We start from the raw sequence: 21,418 nt of genomic DNA on the forward strand, positions 1-21,418 counted from the left end.
ACTTTACCTTTAATTGGTACTTACAGATGTGTTTATCAATTAGGGTATATTATCAATTATTGTAATATATAAGATCAATCAGTAGGTGTCATACATAGGGCGTATCCAATATACAAACATACGAGTCACTTCTTCGAGTGTCATACCCCTATTGCAGTTATAATATATACTTTGACTGCTCAACTTCATTAAATAGGAATAAAAAAGTGTTGTATAAACATACATTATTGATACAGTATGTATTGTTTGCATTTATTTGTTAATATACAGTACAGCCAACGCGGCACAAACATAATCCGCGGCTACGCCACGGCCTGATTATTAGTATGCGGCGGCTGAATTGTGTGTTCACGCGGCGTATCGCCGTGGCACTCGGCATCGATCCACGCAACGACGCCGAGTCTGTATTAACTTCACGCACTTTCGCGGAGTAAATACGCCTCATACGTACGCGGCGGATGAGTGAAAAGATATCCACCTACATGTACATACATTTATGTGTAGCGTAGAAACCAAGATTTACGCTGGTTTCATAATTATTATTTTCACGTTTTAATAAGCGATATGACACTTTATGCGCTTTAACAAATTATCGTTTAATTATTTACGCGCAACTGTAAATGTTTCGTTCGATTATCATTGTTAAATTTGTAATCCAAAACAAACTTCCAAATTTTAATGCTAACGCAACCTTTGGCAAATTCTAGCTTCAAATAAACAGTGCTAAAATATCCTTTGTTTAATAAAAAGCGCGCGAAAATTATGCAGACAGGTAGAACGGCGTTTGGAAAGTGTGGGTGTATTTTGTGTTGTATAAATACATGAACATCACGTCAGGCGTATATCGCATGTTCAGTGGAAAAAAAAAACGCCCCAATTAGACGTTATTTTATCATCTCTTTAAATAGTAACAAGAAATATCTTTAAAAAAGATATACGGCGTTGATTGTGGTTGCAGTTAATGAAAGGTAAAGACTTCAATGAATGAGATCAAAGATAGTGAATGTCTTTTTCTGTGCAGTTCTTAGCTGCAGCAAACGCAGTACGGGATGATACGCGGAGTTTTCGCGGCTTATTTTACATTATTACATATTGCTTGTCATAAACGTATAGATACAAAACAGAAAACCAAAAGAAGAATGGAAGTGAAATTAAAACATATGAGTCAACCGGCCACACGCGAAGTATCCGTATATATTTTAAATATTTATTCGCGCGTTCTTCAAACAAACCTGTTTTAGTGGTTTGTCTGGCGTTGCTATTTGATTCGATTTTTAACAGTATCGAGAATCATTGCGCTCATGCATAATTCATTAGTCAATATGATGGCATAATTCTTGTTAAATTAATTAAAAATAATATGTATCATGGTATTGTTGTAAAACACATTAAGAATCTATTATTGACATACCATATGATATTGCTGGATATCTTCATTTAACATCTGTCTGGTCTAAAGAAAATTCCAGTTCACCTAGTTCACGCTTTAGCGTCTTTATTATGTAACGATTATTTTCCTGGCCGCGAACTCCGATCAGCACATAGGGTAGAGACGCAGCGATGACCTGTATGTAAACTCTGACATTCGCACACAGTGGCCGCAAATTGACCCGATATACATGTACCTTGCGAGTTGAAATGCAATGCATTAAAGTGAGTCTTCGCTTCCACTGCTCTTTATACTTTAACATGTTAACATGTTGACAGGAATATGGAAGTTAGTAATAAATATGAGGAAATAGCCTTTAAGTGCAAACGTTCTTGCGCTGAAAATCTTCTGAAAATAAAAGGTGGACGCACAAACTGTATTGATGTCGAGATTGAGTGTAAAACTGTTCTATCTATTAAGCCTTTTCATTAGATATAAAATTGTTTCATGCTGAACACGCAGTAAAACAGTGTTACAAAGACGCGGACATGTTTCCAATGTTCTGGTCGTATTCTCAAATCAGCCAATGCAGTCAATGAAGTGTATTCATCTGTACCTGGCCGCGGGAAGTTTTATTTGAATTCTATTGGACGCTAACAAAGGTCAGGCTAAGATGAAAAGCTGGCTTAATACAGCTTACGCCGAAAAAATGCCAAAATGTATTTGATACTAAAGGAAATATCGAGAATGTCTGTGTATCGTAAATATTTACCAGCATTTGCTTCATAACTGGCATATACGGGATTATCGGGTAATTAGAAGCGATATTAACTAAATAATATGAACAAAATAAAACGTGTTTATATACGCATATTCAAACAATAGTTGTAATAAGCTGATAATTAACAAAACAACAAATACGTCGTCACCGTCTTGATTATTGATGTGGCTTCAAGCTGCTAATTTTCTCAGCTTAAATAGAATAGCAAATTCAACATGCAATTAATTTATAAATCCACCATATGCAGGAGCCTTGACTACTTGTATGTGCGAAAAACATAATTACGTGACCTTGTTTATGTGAAAAATACATACACTACGGGCGGGAAACAAACTTAATTGGCCAGACACATTAACTATGCTTACATGTATATGCTAATACAATCCGCGCACAATAAATTTATTATGATTTTAATTATTATTATAATTGTTCTTTTAAAATTTGTTAACTACATGTACAGTACAGCCAAAGCGGCACAAACATAATCCGCGGCTACGCCACGGCCAGATTATTAGTCCGCGGCGGCCGAATCGTGTGTTCACGCGGCGTATTGCCGTGGCACTCGGCATCGATCCGTGCAACGACGCCGAGTCTGTATTAACCTTGCGTACTTTCGCGGAGTAAATCCGCCGCATACGTACACGGCGGATCGAGTGAAAAGATATCCACCTACATGTACATACATGTATGTGTAGCGTAGAATTAATCACGCGCAATTGTTTATGTATCGTTCGATTATCATTATTAAATTTGTAATCCGAAACACACTTCCGAATTGTAATGCTAACGCATCCTTTGGCAAATTCTAGCGTCAAATAAACAGTGCCAAAATATCCTTTGTTTCATAAAAAGGGCGCGAAAATTATGCAGACATGTAGAACGTCGTTTGGAAAGTTTGGGTGTATTTTGTGTTGTATTAATACATGAACATCACGTCAGGCGTAAATCGCGTGTTCAGTGGAGAAAAAAAAACGCCCCGATTAAACGTTATTTCATCATCTCTATAATTAGTAACAAATGCCAAAATGTATTTGATACTTAAGGAAATATCGAGAATGTTTGTGTATCGTAAATATTTACCAGCATTTGCTTTAAAACTGGAATATACGGGATTATCGGGTAATTGGTAGCGATATTAACTGTATAATATGAACAAAATAAAACGTGTTTATATACGCATATTCAAACAATAGTTATAATAAGCTGATAATTAACAAAACTACAAATACGTCGTCACCGTCTTGATTATTGATGTGGCTTCAAACTGCTAATTTTCTCAGCTAAAATATAATAGCGGAATCAACATGCAATTAATTTATAAATCCACCATATGCTGGAGCTTTGACCACTTATATGTGCGAAAAAATAATTACGTTACCTTGTTTATGTGTGAAATACAAACGCTACAGGCCGGAAACAAACTTAATAATTGGCCAGACACATTAACTATGCTTACATGTATATGCTAATACAATCCGCGTACAATAAATTTATTATGATTTTAATTATTATTATAATTGTTCTTTCAAAATTTGTTAACTACATGTAACTAATAATTTTAAAAAGATTTTTAGCCGGATTTTTTTCGAAAAAATCTCGGCTTATAGATTGATGTTGTCGGGCGGGGCGGGCGGGCGGGCGGGCGGGCGGGCGGGGTGGCGGCGTGCTCGAAAATGTTAAAGTTCTTATTTCATGGTATAACTTTGATATGCTTGGACCTAGAGTCTTCAAACTTGACATGAAGGTTGGCCAGGATTAACAGATGACCACTGGTCATTTCAAGGTCATTCATTTGAAGGTCAAGGTCACTGTGACCTTCAATATAAAAAATGTTAAAGTTGTTATAACTTTGGTATGCTTGGACCTAGAGTCTTGAAACTTGACATGAAGGTTGGCCATAACTAGTTAGTAACCACTGGTCATTTCAAGGTCATTCATTTGAAGGTCAAGGTCACTGTGACCTTGAATGTAAAAATGTTAAAGTTCTTATTTCATGGTATAACTTTGGTATGCTTGGACCTAGAGTCTTCAAACTTGACATGAAGGTTGGCCAGGATTAACAGATGACCACTGGTCATTTCAAGGTCATTCATTTGAAGGTGAAGGTCACTGTGACCTTCAATATAAAAATGTTAAAGTTGTTATAACTTTGGTATGCTTGGACCTAGAGTCTTGAAACTTGACATGAAGGTTGGCCAGAACTAGTAAGTAACCACTGGACATTTCAAGGTCATTCATTTGAAGGTCAAGGTCACTGTGACCTTGAATGTAAAAATGTTAAAGTTGTTATAACTTTGGTATGCTTGGACCTAGAGTCTTGAAACTTGACATGAAGGTTGGCCAGAACTAGTAAGTAACCACTGGACATTTCAAGGTCATTCATTTGAAGGTCAAGGTCACTGTGACCTTGAATGTAAAAATGTTAAAGTTGTTATAACTTTGGTATGCTTGGACCTAGAGTCTTGAAACTTGACATGAAGGTTGGCCAGAACTAGTAAGTAACCACTGGACATTTCAAGGTCATTCATTTGAAGGTCAAGGTCACTTCGACCTTGAATGTAAAAATGTTAAAGTTCTTATTTCATGTTATAACTTTGGTATGCTTGTACCTAGAGTCTTCAAACTTGAAATAAAGATTGGCGAGTACTAGAAGATGACCACTGGTCATTTCAATGTCATTCATTTGAAGGTCAAGGTCACTGTGACCTTAAATGTTAAAATGTTAAAATTGTTATAACTTTGGTATGCTTGGACATAGAGTCTTCAAACTTGACATGAAGGTTTGCAAGCACACTTAGATGACCACTGGTCATTTCAAGGTCATTCATTCTAAGGTCAAGGTCACTGTGACCTTGAATGTAAAAATGTTAAAGTTCTTATAACTTTGGTAGGTAAAAATGTTAAAGTTCTTATTCCATGTTATAACTTTGGTATGCTTGTACCTAGAGTCTTCAAACTTGACATAAAGGTTGGCCAGTACTAGAAGATCACCACTGCTCATTTCAATGTCATTCATTTGAAGGTCAAGGTCACTGTGACCTTCAATGTTAAAATGTTAAAATTGTTATAACTTTGGTATGCTTGGACCTAGAATCTCAAACTTGACGTAAAGGTTTGCAAGCACACTTAGATGACCACTGGTCATTTCAAGGTCATTCATTTCAATGTCATTCATTTGAAGGTCAAGGTCACTGTGAACTTAAATGTTAAAATGTTTTGACCTTTGAACAATATTTCAGTAATTTAAGTATTGCATTGACAAAAACACGAAAGGTACATTCCTGTCATTTAAATCAAAAATCCGGCTTCAATGCGGTCATCTCCGACCGCGGAACTCTTGTTTATTTCATGATGCGCATCGACTCGGCATCATGTCGCGGATCGCGACATGCCTCGGCGGACAGATGCGAAGTTTCGCGGCGAAATGCGACTTGCCGCCGCATACTGACCCGTCTTCAACGACTGACGCGGCATCGACTCGTTTCGCCTTGCCGCCGCGGATCGCGAAATACGTTTGTTCCGCTTTGGCTGTACTGTAACTAATAATTTTTAAAAGATTTTTTATTTCATGATGCGCATCGACTTGGCATCATGTCGCGGATCCCAGCATGCCTTGGTGGACAGATGCGAAGTTTCGCGGCGAAATGCAACTTGCTGCCGCATACTGACGCGGCTTCAACGACTGATGCGGCATCGACTCGTTTCACCTTGCCGCCGCGTATCGCGAAATATGTTTGTTCCGCTTTGGCTGTACTGTAGAAACACATGTGCAGTTTTTATACGCCCGTATAAAATACGGGACGTATTATGTGAAACCCCTTGGCGGGCGGGCGGCGGGCGGAAGGCATCACTTTGTCCGGACTCTAATTCAAATTGTATTCATCCGATCTTCACCAAACTTGGTCAGCAGTTGCATCTAGTTGATATCTAGGCCAAGTTCGAATATGGGTCATGCCGGGTCAAAAACTAGGTCATAGGGTCAATAAGTGCATTTTCAAAGGGGCCACTTTGTCCGGACTCTATTTCAAATTGTATTCATCCGATCTTCACCAAACTTGGTCAGCAGTTGCATCTAGTTGATATATAGGCCAAGTTCGAATATGGGTCATGCCGGGTCAAAAACTAGGTCATAGGGTCAATTAGTGCATTTTCAACGGCGCCACTTTGTCCGGACTCTAATTCAAATTGTATTCATCCGATCTTCACCAAACTTGGTCAGTAGTTGCATCTAGTTGATATCTAGGTCAAGTCCGAATATGGGTCATGCTGGGTCAAAACCTAGGTCAAAGGGTCAATTAGTGCATTTTACTTTGTCCGGACTCTATTTCAAATTGTATAAATCTTATCTTCACCAAACTTGGTCAGTAGTTGCATCTAGTTGATATCTAGGCCAAGTTCGAATATGGGTCATGCCAGGTAAAAAACTAGGTCATAGGGTCAATTAGTCCATTTTCAACAGCGCCACTTTGTCCGGACTCTTATTCAAATTGTATTCATCCGATCTTTACCAAACTTGGTCAGTAGTTGCATCTAGTTGATATCTAGGTCAAGTTCGAATATGGGTCATGTCGGGTCAAGAACTAGGTCATAGGGTCAATTAGTGCATTTTCAACGGCGCCACTTTGTCCGGACTCTAATTCAAATTGTATTCATCCGAATCTTTTAAACAACTTTTTATCCTGCGTCAAAGTGGTATGGGGGTATAAGTCACATTCAGTGACAAAGCTCTAGTTCAAGTTGAATTCACCAAACTTGGTCAGAGGTAGTATATAGATTATATATCAGTCAGGTCTGATTGGAGACATGCAACCGATTAACACATGCAATATTTTTATGCAATATTTTTATCCAGTTTTATTTTGCGATATTTTCATCGGGTTTATTTTTTTCGCGATTTTTGAAACGAGTTATTTTTAACAACATGTTTATTGGTAAGTTTCATTTTTCCTTCAATCTAATCATGATTTCCACAGGTACATGAGTTTTTCACTGTGCATGGGTACTATAGAAAGGCAACTGTTTATCATTGTCATCAACCTAAAATCAATTTTTATACGCCCGTTTTTTAGAACGGGACGTATTATAGTTTCACCCTTGGCGGGCGGTGAGCAGCAGTGGTGGGCGGCGGGCGGCGTCCACAGCAGTGTCCGCTCTCTAATTCAAATAGTTTTCATCCGATCTTCACGAAACTTGGTCAGAAGTTGTGTCTAGACAATATCTAGGTCAAGTTCGAATATGGGTCACGCCGGGTCAAAAACGAGGTCACGAGGTCACATAGTGCATTTCAAGCATTTGGCATGGTGTCCGCTCTCTAATTGAAGTAATTTTCATCTGATCTGCACCAAATTTAGTCAGATGTTGCATCTAAATGATATCTAGGTCAAGTTCAAATATGGGTCATGCCGGGTAAATAACTAGGTCTCGAGGTCTGACTGCCACACTTTTACATGGCAAATGGTGGCATTTGGTGGAAATCCGTGGCAAATCTAGAGACGGGCACTAAGTGCATTTCAAGCATTGAGCATGGTGTCTAAAACCTTCGAACGGGCGTATCTTGTGACAATTTGGCACTCTTGTTTTGTGATGAAAGCCATTTTTATTACCGTTTTCATCACGCGTCATGTATTAAATTTAATAATTATGTTATAAATTTAATTACCGTTTTCACCACGCGGCATGTATTAAATTTAATAATTATGTTATACATTTTTATTACCGTTTTCACCACGCGGCATGTTTTAAATTTAATAAGTATTAATGTACAACTTTATTAAAATATATTCTGTCCATTAAAGTTCATGTTTGCGTGATGCATACTGCTTAAATGAATTTAAAATCTGAGAGTAATAATAACTATTGCAAAAATATGACACAAACGTTTCATTTCCCGTTTTATTTATTTTTAACACATTCATAGTACAATGGTAGAAAAGTATTGTAGTATATTCGTGTTTTAGAATAAAGAAATATTAATTAAGACATGGTCCGTATGCTTCTCAAATCTGGGCCGTATGGTCCGCAAATCTGAGCCGTATAGTCCGATAATCTGGACTGTATAGTCCGATAATCTGGACCGTATAGTCCAATAATCTGGACCGTATAGTCCGATAATCTGGGCCGTATGGTCCGCTAATCTGGGCCGTATGGTCCATGGTCCGTATGGTCCTTATACCCTTCGGCTTAGGTCATAATGGCCTTTTGGTCGCCGTTAAAGTCATATCAAAAACTATATTTAACATTCAATTTTAATGACATTTTGAATAGGTATACAGTAAATTACTTGTGTATAAAAATTACGATAAGTGTAATTAAAAAGGTACAATAAACAATAATGACTTGGCTGCAATACTAGGGGAACAAAATCGAGACCGTTTGGCCTTTCGACCGTTCTTAGGTGTGGCTTTTTTCTCACAGCAAATCAATCCTGATACATTGGCTATCTCGGATTCCTCCGTAAGATAGGCCTCGTGGCTAACAGTCGCCATATTGCCTTGTATTACTACTTTACTACCCAAAAGGTTGTCAGTCTATTGTTATGAGGCTGTATACGATGCGCGTTGAACTAGCGCCAAACTTTTTACCGAAACTTTGATATTAACAACACTATTAATGTTCATTTGTGTTGCATTTTGACCTATTATCGAAGTGATTTACTTTTCCATTATTATTTAATCACCCTATCATCCAATTTTTAAGATGAAATTACAGTGTTTACAAAACCAACCAAACCGAAAGTGAAACTGGATGCATTACGTTTCGCGATGTAAACATTAAATATTTGTTCAGTTTGAGACAGGGAATCGATAATAGACGGTGGAATATGTATGCAATACAGACTATCATTGCCGATTGTAGTACTGGCTAAAAATACCTTTTATGACAGGTCATGTACAGAACGTTAATCAAAATAGTGACCATAAATCACTACAAATGTCTGGGTTGATCATTAATATAATTAATGCACGTTTCTGATCTAATTGCCTGTATCTAGTTGTAATTACCATGATATTGATAAAATTAAAACGTTTTTTTTCATAAAATAACATTACATGTTTTATTTTTATCATTTAGGTAATATATAATTGTATCATTATCATCATTAAATATTCTGAAAATAATCTAAATTATCATGATTACTTTAAAGTAGAATTTTTAAATTTTACTCATTATTTTAAATGAATTTCCAATTTGCTTGATTCAAAATAAAATGTATTAATAAGGGTTTCAGTTGTTAGTTTAAACCCATTTTTAGTTCGATTAAATTTAAAGTACTAACTACGTACATGTATGTGAAATGCTCTTGAGTTCGTTTCCTGGGCCTAGAACCAGTACTTGGGTGTCTCTTGGAGATTTCTTAAGAATGCTCCCACACTGGGGATCAAACCAGTGACCTCCAGATCATTAGGTGGACACCACATCCATTACACATCAGCGACCTTGAATTAGTAAATTACTTTAGTATTGCAGCATTATATAGCTAATATAATGTTGCTACATATTTTTGGAAAATGATTAATGTGCAGTACTGCATAAATCTAAATGCATACAATTTTAATTGTGTATATTGTGTGATTATTAGTTACAAATTCACTTTTTACAGGTATACTGGATTATGAAAGACTGATAAACATAAAATTGACAACTCATCTCCCCAACGATACTTTTTGTGGCTCATTCTCAGAACAAACCCATAGTCAGTGAGAATACTACAGTGTAAAAAGACCACTTGATTGTGACAATTATGGCTGACCAAGCAAATGTTATCATTTAAAATTAAGAAAACTTCCAGTTCAATATACATTTTACACTGTAACTCCAATATAAAGCGCTCCGTTATAACGCTGAATCCAATATAACGCGGAGGGTGCTTGGATCCCATTTTTTCTCCAACCTTCCATTTTATTTCTGATTCAAATCCGTATAATGCAACTTCATGTATTTTCAGACAATTCAAAGATGGCGGCAATCACAGTTATGTTGATTGCTTTATTCAACCGTCCCTTGAACCGATTTTAATCGCCTCGAGGTTAAACAACACCGACAGCTAATTGGTGTTAATCTGTTGTGTAATGTCAATAAAGGTGTGAAAAACTTGCGTGTCAGTGTTTATTACATGTATACCTCATCAGAGCGGTTCAGTGCGATAATTTCCATAAGTTAAGTGCAAGCGGGATAGGTATACAATTCAAGTAATTCAAAACGATTGAAACATTCTTTCTTTGATATGGTTGCAGTTTGACTATATTATATGAGCGGCTGTGAAATATACTGCCTACTGTATAAAACAACTTTTTCTGTCATTTTATGATCATTCTAGTATTATGTCGTTTAATCTCTTTCAGTTCGTGTATAAGAAATTAAATAATGCAGACGATTTATTTACATGTGAACGCAGTGTACCGGCAATTGTTAACAGAGTTTCACTTTCATTTTCGCGCGGTATCAGAAAGTCCCCGGGAAACACATTTTTTGCATGCGTATGACGCAATAAAACAATTTTTTGTACATGAATCGTATTGCAATTAATCTAAATTTAAAGTTGCTCGTCCAATGAAAGCTCTGCCCCATAATGCACTGTACTCTTAACACTTCTGAAAATGGCATATATGCGTACGGTTGTGTTTACGAATTTTTTAAACATATATCGTCATTAATGTTCAAGATTATTATTTTTAAGTGATGTTGCAATTTTATTGGATTATCGGATAAATGTGCACATGAGAAAAGCGGTATGTATACTGTTATCAATACAATTCGGTTTATATGCATGTATTTGCGTCAACACAGCATGGCAATATATATACATGACCTATATTATAGGCTATTCTATACCTGTTTTGTTTATAGCGCCCTGCAGTAAATGAGCTCAAAACCTATAACGCGGATCCGTTATAACGCTGTTTCGCGGCTTGGACCCCATTGACCGCGCTATATTGGAGTTACAGTGTATACCAATTATGACATTGACCAACACAGAACATAATTATAAGGTTGATTTTCCCAAAATTGCCTGTTACAATTGGATACTGTTTTAAGCTTCACTCTTTGTCTGAAAATAAAAGTCCTTAATGATGTAATAGAAACATACATATTTAATTTTTAGTTTTACAAGTATATATATATATATATATATATATATATATACATATATTATAATATCTTTTTATCGATGGTCAATCAATTTAAGTTTAACTAATATATATATATATATATATAATATATATAACATACACAGTATATACATGTGTATGCTTTGATTTTTTTCTATTGAAGCCAAATTAATAACCCATTAGATAGATACACTACGCGACCCGTGATTTTTGCCTAATTTGCGAAGTCAAGGCGGGCATTTTGCTTTTTGAATGGAAAATCACCGCGATTTCACGTGACTCGTCACTCCGACGTCGCGCGAGAGCAAGATAATCTTTGCGCTAAATCCTCTCAATGTTGTGGTGATTCGCTGCAATTCGCCGCAATTCGCAGTGATAGCAGTGGATATCGTTGACATCGATGATTCGCCAATTCATGCATATAAACCGAATCGTATCGATAAATGTATACATAGCGCTTTTCTAATGTTCACAATTATCAAATAATCCAACATAATTGCAACATCACTTCCGAAAAATAATCTTAACCATATATGTCGGTAAATATGTTTGAGAATTTCATTAACAACTAAATGTCTACGCCATTTTTATACGCCCGTATAAAATACGGGACGTATTATGTGAAACCCCGCGGCGGGCGGCGGGCGGAAGGCATCACTTTGTCCGGACTCTAATTCAAATTGTATTCATCCGATCTTCACCAAACTTGGTCAGCAGTTGCATCTAGTTGATATCTAGGCCAAGTTCGAATATGGGTCATGCCGGGTCAAAAACTAGGTCATAGGGTCAATAAGTGCATTTTCAAAGGGGCCACTTTGTCCGGACTCTATTTCAAATTGTATTCATCCGATCTTCACCAAACTTGGTCAGCAGTTGCATCTAGTTGATATATAGGCCAAGTTCGAATATGGGTCATGCCGGGTCAAAAACTAGGTCATAGGGTCAATTAGTGCATTTTCAACGGCGCCACTTTGTCCGGACTCTAATTCAAATTGTATTCATCCGATCTTCACCAAACTTGGTCAGCAGTTGCATCTAGTTGATATCTAGGCCAAGTTCGAATATGGGTCATGCCGGGTCAAAAACTAGGTCATAGGGTCAATAAGTGCATTTTCGAAGGGGCCACTTTGTCCGGACTCTATTTCAAATTGTATTCATCCGATCTTCACCAAACTTGGTCAGCAGTTGCATCTAGTTGATATATAGGCCAAGTTCGAATATGGGTCATGCCGGGTCAAAAACTAGGTCATAGGGTCAATAAGTGCATTTTCAAAGGGGCCACTTTGTCCGGACTCTATTTCAAATTGTATTCATCCGATCTTCACCAAACTTGGTCAGCAGTTGCATCTAGTTGATATATAGGCCAAGTTCGAATATGGGTCATGCCGGGTCAAAAACTAGGTCATAGGGTCAATTAGTGCATTTTCAACGGCGCCACTTTGTCCGGACTCTAATTCAAATTGTATTCATCCGATCTTCACCAAACTTGGTCAGCAGTTGCATCTAGTTGATATCTAGGCCAAGTTCGAATATGGGTCATGCCGGGTCCGAAACTATGTCATAGGGTCAATAAGTGCATTTTCAAAGGGGCCACTTTGTCCGGACTCTATTTCAAATTGTATTCATCCGATCTTCACCAAACTTGGTCAGCAGTTGCATCTAGTTGATATATAGGCCAAGTTCGAATATGGGTCATGCCGGGTCAAAAACTAGGTCATAGGGTCAATAAGTGCATTTCAAGCATTTAGCATGGTGTCCGTTCTCTAATTGAAGTAGCTTTCATCCGATCTTCACCTAATTTGGTCAGAAGTTCTGTCTTGATGATATGTAGGCCAAGTTCAAATATGGGTCATGCCATGTAAAAAATTAGGTCACGAGGTCACTTAGTGCATTTCAAGCATTTAGCATGGTGTCCGCACTCTAATTGAAGTAGTTTTCATACGCTCTTCACCTTATTTGGTCAGAAGTTGTGTCTAGATGATATGTAGGTCAAGTTCAAATATGGGTCATGCCGGGTCAGAAACGAGGTCATCAGGTCACTTAGTGCATTTCAAGCATTTAGCATGGTGTCTGCTCTCTAATTGAAGTAGTTTTAGTTCGATCTTCACCTAATTTGGTCAGAAGTTGTGTCTAGATGATTTGTAGGTCAAGTTCAAATATGGGTCATGGTAAAGTTATCGAGTTGTCCAAAACCTTCAAACGGGCGTATCTTGTGACAGTTTGGCACTCTTGTTTCAAAAGTATAAAGAGTATAGTGCATAATGTGGAACACAGCTTTCATTGGACGAGCGTATTAAAATTTAGATCGAAATCAATACGATCTTACATAAAAAAAACGTTTTATTGCCTCATACGCCTTCATGTAAAAAAACGTTTTCCTCCTGGAAATTGTGCTATTAATGCATATTATCAAAACATTTTTTCGACACGTAAAGCGCTGTAACAAATTAAGATACAATTCAAAACAATTATACCATAAGAATTAATGTTCCGTTAAATTCCCAAATGAGAATAATAATTTACAATCTAAAACACACTTCCGATGTTTTAATGTTAACACGACGTTCACAAATGCTTCCAATAGAGCTATCATGTATATTTCCCGACAAAAGAGCGCGAAAATTATGCGGCAATGTACAAGGTCAGAGTAAAGAGTGTGCAAGTATTGATTTTTTATACAAACTGCGTAGCGCAGAGAACATTGAATTCTGTTGATTTCGGTTAAATGTTTCTTTGGTATTTTTAAATCAGTTATATCGCCAAAAATTTGATATTTCTTTTAAAGTCATATCAAATCAAACACGCCGTATCCGTATCGTTACTGATAGAAGTAAAACATAATACCTTGACGTGTATAGTTTTTTTTGTTGTGAGAGACCATCTGAGTAAACGCCGAAAAATATATACAAACTGTTATTTTTTTGTCAATACCCTTTGATCCATTATCGCACTTAATTGGCAGCGCCATCTTGTTGTTTCTGTGTTTGTCACATCTTTTCACAGTTTGAACACGTACAAAGAGTGCCAATTAGACACTAGAATAAACACTATTACCCGCTGGACAGTACACAATAAATAATCAAATGTTGAGGGTTTTTTGTTTTGGACGTGAAAACCCAGAGAAATGCATGTACATTATACATCATCATATTTATTTAACTTTGCGAATGCTTAGTGCTACGTTGATATACTCGTTTTTTTTCCATCAAAACAAACACAATGTTTAATGGCTTTAATATATAGGTATATAATGCGATATCATAATAACATGTACTTAAAAATAGAACAGTAATGTATTTCCGATTTCCGGCTTATCAAGCATTGTGAATGTATGTACAACGCTTGGAAAGTAACGCGAGTAACACGAGTTATCCGCATTGGAGCCTGAAACAGAAAATAAATAAGTATAGCATAATCTAGTCCAAATAATTAGACGTAATTTACCGATTACATTTAAACTTTAAATGAAAGTGTTACTTAAACAATTTTCCGTGCCTTAAGGCGCGAATATCTTGCTAAACACTGTTAACAAGGGCTACACGTTATAATTCTTAATGAAATGCAAAAATAAGTATTAACATAATTAATAACGTCAATAAACACACACGGTAAGATCAAAGTTATGTCATATTTCTCGTAAATTACCAAATTATTAGTTTCGTCTAAATCAAATACCATGTATAGAGAAACAAGGTATTTATAACCTACCAATGACGAAACACTATGCAACTTTCAATTTACACAGTGCTACGCTACATGTATATGACAACAATATGGAATTTGAACAGTGGTAGTGTTTTCGGGCCTGGAATATAATTGATTGTACACGTAAGTATTAATAAACATTCTGCTAATGCAATTAGTTAAATAATGTTTACATGTTAAGTTCAATAATTATTGCATGATCATTCTGCGCTGTTTTATTAATTTGGAGCCGTTAAAGCTTCCGACATTACTTCATCAAGTTCATGTCGGAACAGGAGTATTTAAGCTAATACGCCCATTGTATCGACAACAACAAAAGCGTTATTATTGCAATGTATAATGTAAGTGTATACATATTTGTGACACGTAATGTAGTGTATCCCTCAACGTAAATCGCTTAAAAAGGGGAATCACAGCGGTACGCGGTGATTTGCGCTGATTCGCGCTGATTGCGCAACAGCGAGATACATCGCGCGACGGTCGCCGAGACATCACCCAAATTTTCTTGTCGCTCGGAAACACCGCGATTTGTCACATTGCATCGATTGCAGTGATGCGAGAATCGCGGCAAAAATCACGGGTCGCGTAGTGTACCGGTAGATAATATCACAGCAGTATTCCTAGTGTGTCTGCAAGTACTGCAGAAATCATGGATTATTATTTTACTGAGTCAGCCTTAATCGTTATATTATAATTGTTAAAACAGATTAAGATGTGCATAATACAATTGAGGATGCATCAAGATTTAAAAATGGTACATGTATAAATTAATAAAGAATCAATAACAATCAGAAACTGTGCATATTTTTCAGTATTGTGTGAAAGGATTTGAAGTAATAATGTCAGGGTTCCCTCTGGGCTTTAAAAAGTTGTCGCCACTTACTTTCGCCAAATTTAAAAAGTTGTCGCCACACTGGGGCTTCATTTGGGCAATGAAGATCATGTCATTGTAATACAAACAAAAACTGCGCATTGAACAGTATGTTAAAGGAATTGATTTAATAACAGTAGTATTAATAATAACAACACATTTAACATTGTTCATGAAATAAAGGCACATTCAATCAGTTGTAAGTCTTGTTGATTGACACCTTCTTAGCAGCCTGAATATGTTGCCACAGCTTAGGTGCTTCAGCATGCAGCTTTCTGGTAATCTGAAAATACAAAAAGGGAAAAATAATATTAATATAATAATAATAATAATCAACTAATGTGTAGTATATAAATAATATAAATGTGTGCTAGCACATGACCTACTACATAAAGCTCATAACACAACAGTCAAATAAAATAAGCATTTGTTAAATTGTGTCTCAAATTGATTTTCATGTACTTCGTTATGTTTACCTTTTTAAAAACAGTACATCCGGTAGTGAATTAATTGATTAGCTTTGAGGATATAAAGAGTTCATACAGCATATATTGTGTTTTGGAAATCATATTGAAGGAAATGAAATTCTGTTTAACAACTGTCTTTGTTTGGGTTTTGTTTGCAAGCTGGTGAATGTTAGCGGGAAAACATTTGCATTTTTGAATGAGTCTCATAATTATCAGAATCTAATGTTCACTTTCTAAAGTCGTTATACACTCTGAACTGGCCATGTTGACGAGTAAAACAAAAATGTCACCGTTTACATGTAAATAGAATCAATATATCTAAAATGATTAATTATTTTCTATAATTACACTGATTTTTCTAAACATAATCGATACTTACCTTTTTGAGTGTCATATTGTTGTCAATGTAACGGTCTTGGAATCAGCTTCGAACACTGAGACAAACACTTCACATTTAAGCGCAAAGTCGGTCGGTTTATTTCAATGTTGTCTTATCTATGAAGCAATAAAACTGCCGACCAATTAAGATAACTTGTAACAACATCCCAGATAATCGCAATTATCACAATTGCATGCCACTTTGCGGTAGTCTGCAGTCAGCACCACGCTCCATTGATTACTGCATCGCTTACATCATGGAAATCTATAGTATTACGACTGCCGTAAAGCGGCTGGTAAACACAGCGTCTTTTGTCATTTTAAGAAAATATGAGCGCAGAAAAATGCCGTTTTTTTTTTTAAATCGCCATTTACGAAATTTTGTCGCCAGATTTTTTATTTTGTCGCAATTGGCGCCAATGGCGATCAACAGCGGGAACCCTGAATGTGTTTTTGAAATATGATTTATGTGAATTTGAATAAATATATAAAATTTAGTGATATTTTGAGACAAAACTGTTAGTTACATACTAAAGTATTCAGAATGTATTATTGTAATATTCATTCGAAATTTAGGTACAAAAAGCACTTTTCCCTGGCATTTGTATTTATAGTAATTGCATATTTTATAATTCTGACAGCATTTATAAACTGTGTTCGTGCAAGCATGAATACGGTGTCGTTTTTTGAGTATTTAAACAAGAGGGCCATGATGGCCCTGTATCGCTCCACTGCTGAAAAAAAGGCTGAAACAAATTTCTCTGCATGTGCAAATACTTAAATATAGGCCCTATTTAAGCACATGTACACTTTTGTGACCTTCTGGGCTGGGTCAAATTTAACCCCAGGGTCATAATTTGAGCAAACTTTGTAGAGGACTACTATATCTCACTACATACAAAATGTGGTAGCCCTAGGTCCTAGAGTTAAGGACAAGAATATTGTTAAAGTTTTCACAAAATAAGCAAGATATAAGCGTACATAATGTTCAATTTTGTGACCCGCAGGTCAGGATCAAATTTAGTTTAAACCTATTTATTTTAGCTCGATTTCATCGAAAGCCTTAGGCTCATATAAACGCTCTCGAGTCCGTTTCCTGGGCCTAGAGCCAGTACTTGGTGTCTTTGGGGAGATCTAAAGAACGCTCCCAAGGTGGGGATCGAAACCGTGACTTCCCGGTCGCTAGGCGGACACCATATCCATTACACCCAAAGGGCATAATTTGAACAAACTTGGTAGAGGACTATAAGATGTTACTGCATAGCAAATTTGGTAGCCATAATCTGAATGGTTTTCGACAAGAAGATTTTTAAAGAATTCACAAAAAAGGCGCTTTATAAGCGTTTATTCAATTTTGTGACCCCCGGGGCAGGGTCAAAGTTGACCCCAGAGACATTATTTGAACAAATTTGGTAGAGGTTTATTAGATGTCACTACATACCAAATTAAGTAGCCCTAGGCCCAACGGTTATGGACAACAAGATTTTTAAAGTTTTCACAAAATAGGCCCCATATAAGCGTATGTTCAGTTTTGTGACCCCGAGCAGGTCAAATTTGACCCAATGGGCATAATTTGAACAAACTTGGTAGAGAACTATTACATGTCACTACATACCAAATTTGGTAGCCCTATGCCTTATGGTTAAGGACAAGAAGAGTTTTAAAATTTTCACAAAATAGGCACTATATAAGCGTATGTTCAGTTTTGTGACCCCGAGCAGGTCAAATTTGACCCAAGGGGCATAATTTGAACAAACTTGGTAGAGAACTATTACATGTCACTACATACCAAATTTGGTAGCGCTATGCCTTATGGTTAAGGACAAGAAGAGTTTTAAAATTTTCACAAAATAGGTACTATATAAGCATATAATTGATTTTGTGGCCCCCGGGGCAGGGTCAAATTTGACCCCTGGGGCATAATTTGAACAAACTAAGTAGAGGACTAAACAATGTCACTAGGTACCAAATTGTGTAGCCCTAGGCCTAATGGTTATGGAAAAGATTTTTTTTTTTAAGTTTTCACAAAATAGGCATTATATAAGCATATGTTCAATTTTGTGACCCCCGGGGCAGGGTCAAATTTGACCCTAGGGATTAAATTTGAACAAATTTGGTAGAGGACTATTAGATGTCACTTTATACCAAATTTGATAGCCCTAGGCCGGATGGTTATGGACAAGATTTTTGAAGTTTTTACAAAAAAGGCCTTATATAAGATTTGTTCAATTTTGTGACCCTCGGGGCAGGGTCAAATTTGACCCCAGGGGCATAATTTGAACAAATTTGGTAGAGGACTATTAGATGTTTCTACATACCAAATTTGATAGCCCTAGGCCCAATGGTTATGGATGGGAGATTTTGAAAGTTTTCACAAAATAGGCCTTATATAAGCAAATTTTCAATTTTGTGACCCCCGGGGCAGTCAAATTTGACCCCAGGGGCATAATTTGAACAAATTTGAAAGAGGTTCACCCCAGGAACAATCCTAAGAAATTTCATCAGAATTGGACCAGTAGTTTAGGAGAAGATGTTTAAAGGAAAAGTTAATGCACGGACGCACGATGGACACAGGACCTTTGGCCAGTGGAGCTAAAAATCAAATTAAACATTTAGTTTTGATGTAAAATCAGTTTTTATATGCAAGTGTCTATTTCACTTATAAATTAAAACAGCATATTATACATTATTGAAAAGATTATTCCAAGCTTGATGTCATATTTCAACTTTGCATAGTGTAGTTAATTGAACATTGTATTGAACTGTATGGGCAGCTATATTTTTTAATTTATGTATGTTGTATTACATGTATACAAAATGCATTATTTCTGCCACAAGTAGACCATATAAGGCCTACTGCTACTAAATAGGCACTGGTATGAATTTGACACTGTTTTTGATGCTCATACAAAACTTTAATTATTACTACACTTAAGTATACTAAATATTTTCAAGTTTTTGTTCAACATTTTTTTGCAAAAAGTGTCTTAATGCATTTGAAAATATACTTGAAACAAACTAAAAATGCATTTTAACATACCTTTTTCCTGGTTAAGTGTATTTGGGATGATAAAAAATACACTTGAAGAGTATTAATGCTGGAAAAATGTAGAAAAAAGTACATTTGTTTCTGGTAGAAGTGTGTCTTGTCTGCATTTTTAAGTGTATTAAATGCACATCAAATGGAGATAAATACAATGCCAATACTGTTACATGTATTGTAATGGAAATAAAATGCACTTGTTCTTGTAATTAAATGCTTTAGTGAATTGAAATAGCCTTTTATAACGTTTTAACAATAATACCTTTTTATATAAATTTTCTTTTGAAATGTGACACTTAAATGATTTTTGCACAACTAGTAAGAGATATAATTTGTGCTCATAATGCTTTATCATTACACTATATAATATCATTTGTTGTATGTAAATTACCCTTAAATTCATGTGAAAGCTCAAGAGATCAATAGCAGCGTGCTATACCCTGCTTCTTTTTACATGGCTTGATAGTATTTAGTCCCCAATTCTACATGGCCAAGGGCAAATTAATGTGCAGATTTGACAAATGAGTCATAACTGGGATCCAATAGGCAGACTTTCATATTACTTGTATTTAATTCAAATCATGATCTGAATTGCTCTTTGGCAAATCTTCGTTGGTCAAAGTATTCAACTGAATTTTGTTCACTTTGTAGGGATTATATTTTCATTATTTATCAGACATCTTTCTTCAAAAGTTTAACATGATTGCTTGGTTAATTTAGAAACAAGATCAATGCATCATAACATAAAATGAAAAAATGTGTAAAAGTAAAAAAGGCAGCAAAAAAGCACCAGATTATCTGCCTTAAATCTGAGACGATATGTTGATGTATTGGAGTTTCTCATAAATAATGTGTTCCATAGTTGTATAATTGTATAGTCGCATGCATAAGTGGTGTCAATGTCACAATACTAATTAAAACCTATAATTTACTAAAACAATTTGAAGTTTGATGTGTGTTTTTTTCAAGATCTGTTATATATATTTATATATATATATATTGTTGAAAAGTTAACATGCAATAAGTTTACTGTAATTAAGTGACAAATAGTTTTACTGATTTGGTTGGATGCATATATGCAGATATATCATGGTTTGTGCAGAGGACAGTAGCAAAAACAAGAGCTGTCTCCGTAGGATGACATACGCCCCCGATAAACGCTTTCTACGTTAGCGTTACCGATCGCCAAAATCGCCATTGGCGATTACAATTCCTGGCTGGCGCTTAAAAATAAGATTTTCATGAAATTGGCGATTGAAAAAAAAGAACCTATGCTTTACAAATGCACACTCTAAATGCCTGTTTTCAGACTTATAAATCGCCAGAAACATCGCTAAGATTACACAGATAACACCCTTACCGGAAAGGCCGGAGGGGATAATGACGACAGCCTAGGTCGATAATACACATGGCTAATGTCATAAGTGGTCATGCTTTACACTGCGACCAGACTTTTCGAATATTTGGGTTACTTGGGGATTTACGTGATAATCTCTGAAGTGTGCTGTGTAATGGCCTATGCTCTAGATGTTATGATTCAACGTCATCGAATCGACCAGTAATTGTCATTTAATCAGATGGGCGGAGTTATGGCATTTACATAGCCACTAAAAACTAATTTCCCAAGAAACAACGATTTTGATTGGCTAAAAAAGTAGATATGAGTAACTTCCCTTTACGGTCGCTATGCGACT

The 21,418-nt window shown here is 36.1% G+C and overlaps 1 protein-coding gene and 1 long non-coding RNA gene across 3 annotated transcripts in view; both read left to right on the plus strand.

Moving 5' to 3' along the window:
- The window catches only part of LOC127841392 (uncharacterized), a 605,785-nt gene that overhangs the window by 180,695 nt on the left and 403,672 nt on the right, over positions 1-21,418 (plus strand). The window lies entirely within an intron of this gene.
- LOC127841402 (uncharacterized) lies at positions 5,916-7,093 on the plus strand. Its single transcript, XR_008030960.1, has 2 exons — positions 5,916-6,120; positions 6,735-7,093. It is a non-coding gene; the product is annotated as an uncharacterized LOC127841402 (long non-coding RNA).

The sequence above is a fragment of the Dreissena polymorpha genome, chromosome 8, assembly GCF_020536995.1.
Source record: "Dreissena polymorpha isolate Duluth1 chromosome 8, UMN_Dpol_1.0, whole genome shotgun sequence".
Classification (NCBI taxonomy): domain Eukaryota; kingdom Metazoa; phylum Mollusca; class Bivalvia; order Myida; family Dreissenidae; genus Dreissena; species Dreissena polymorpha.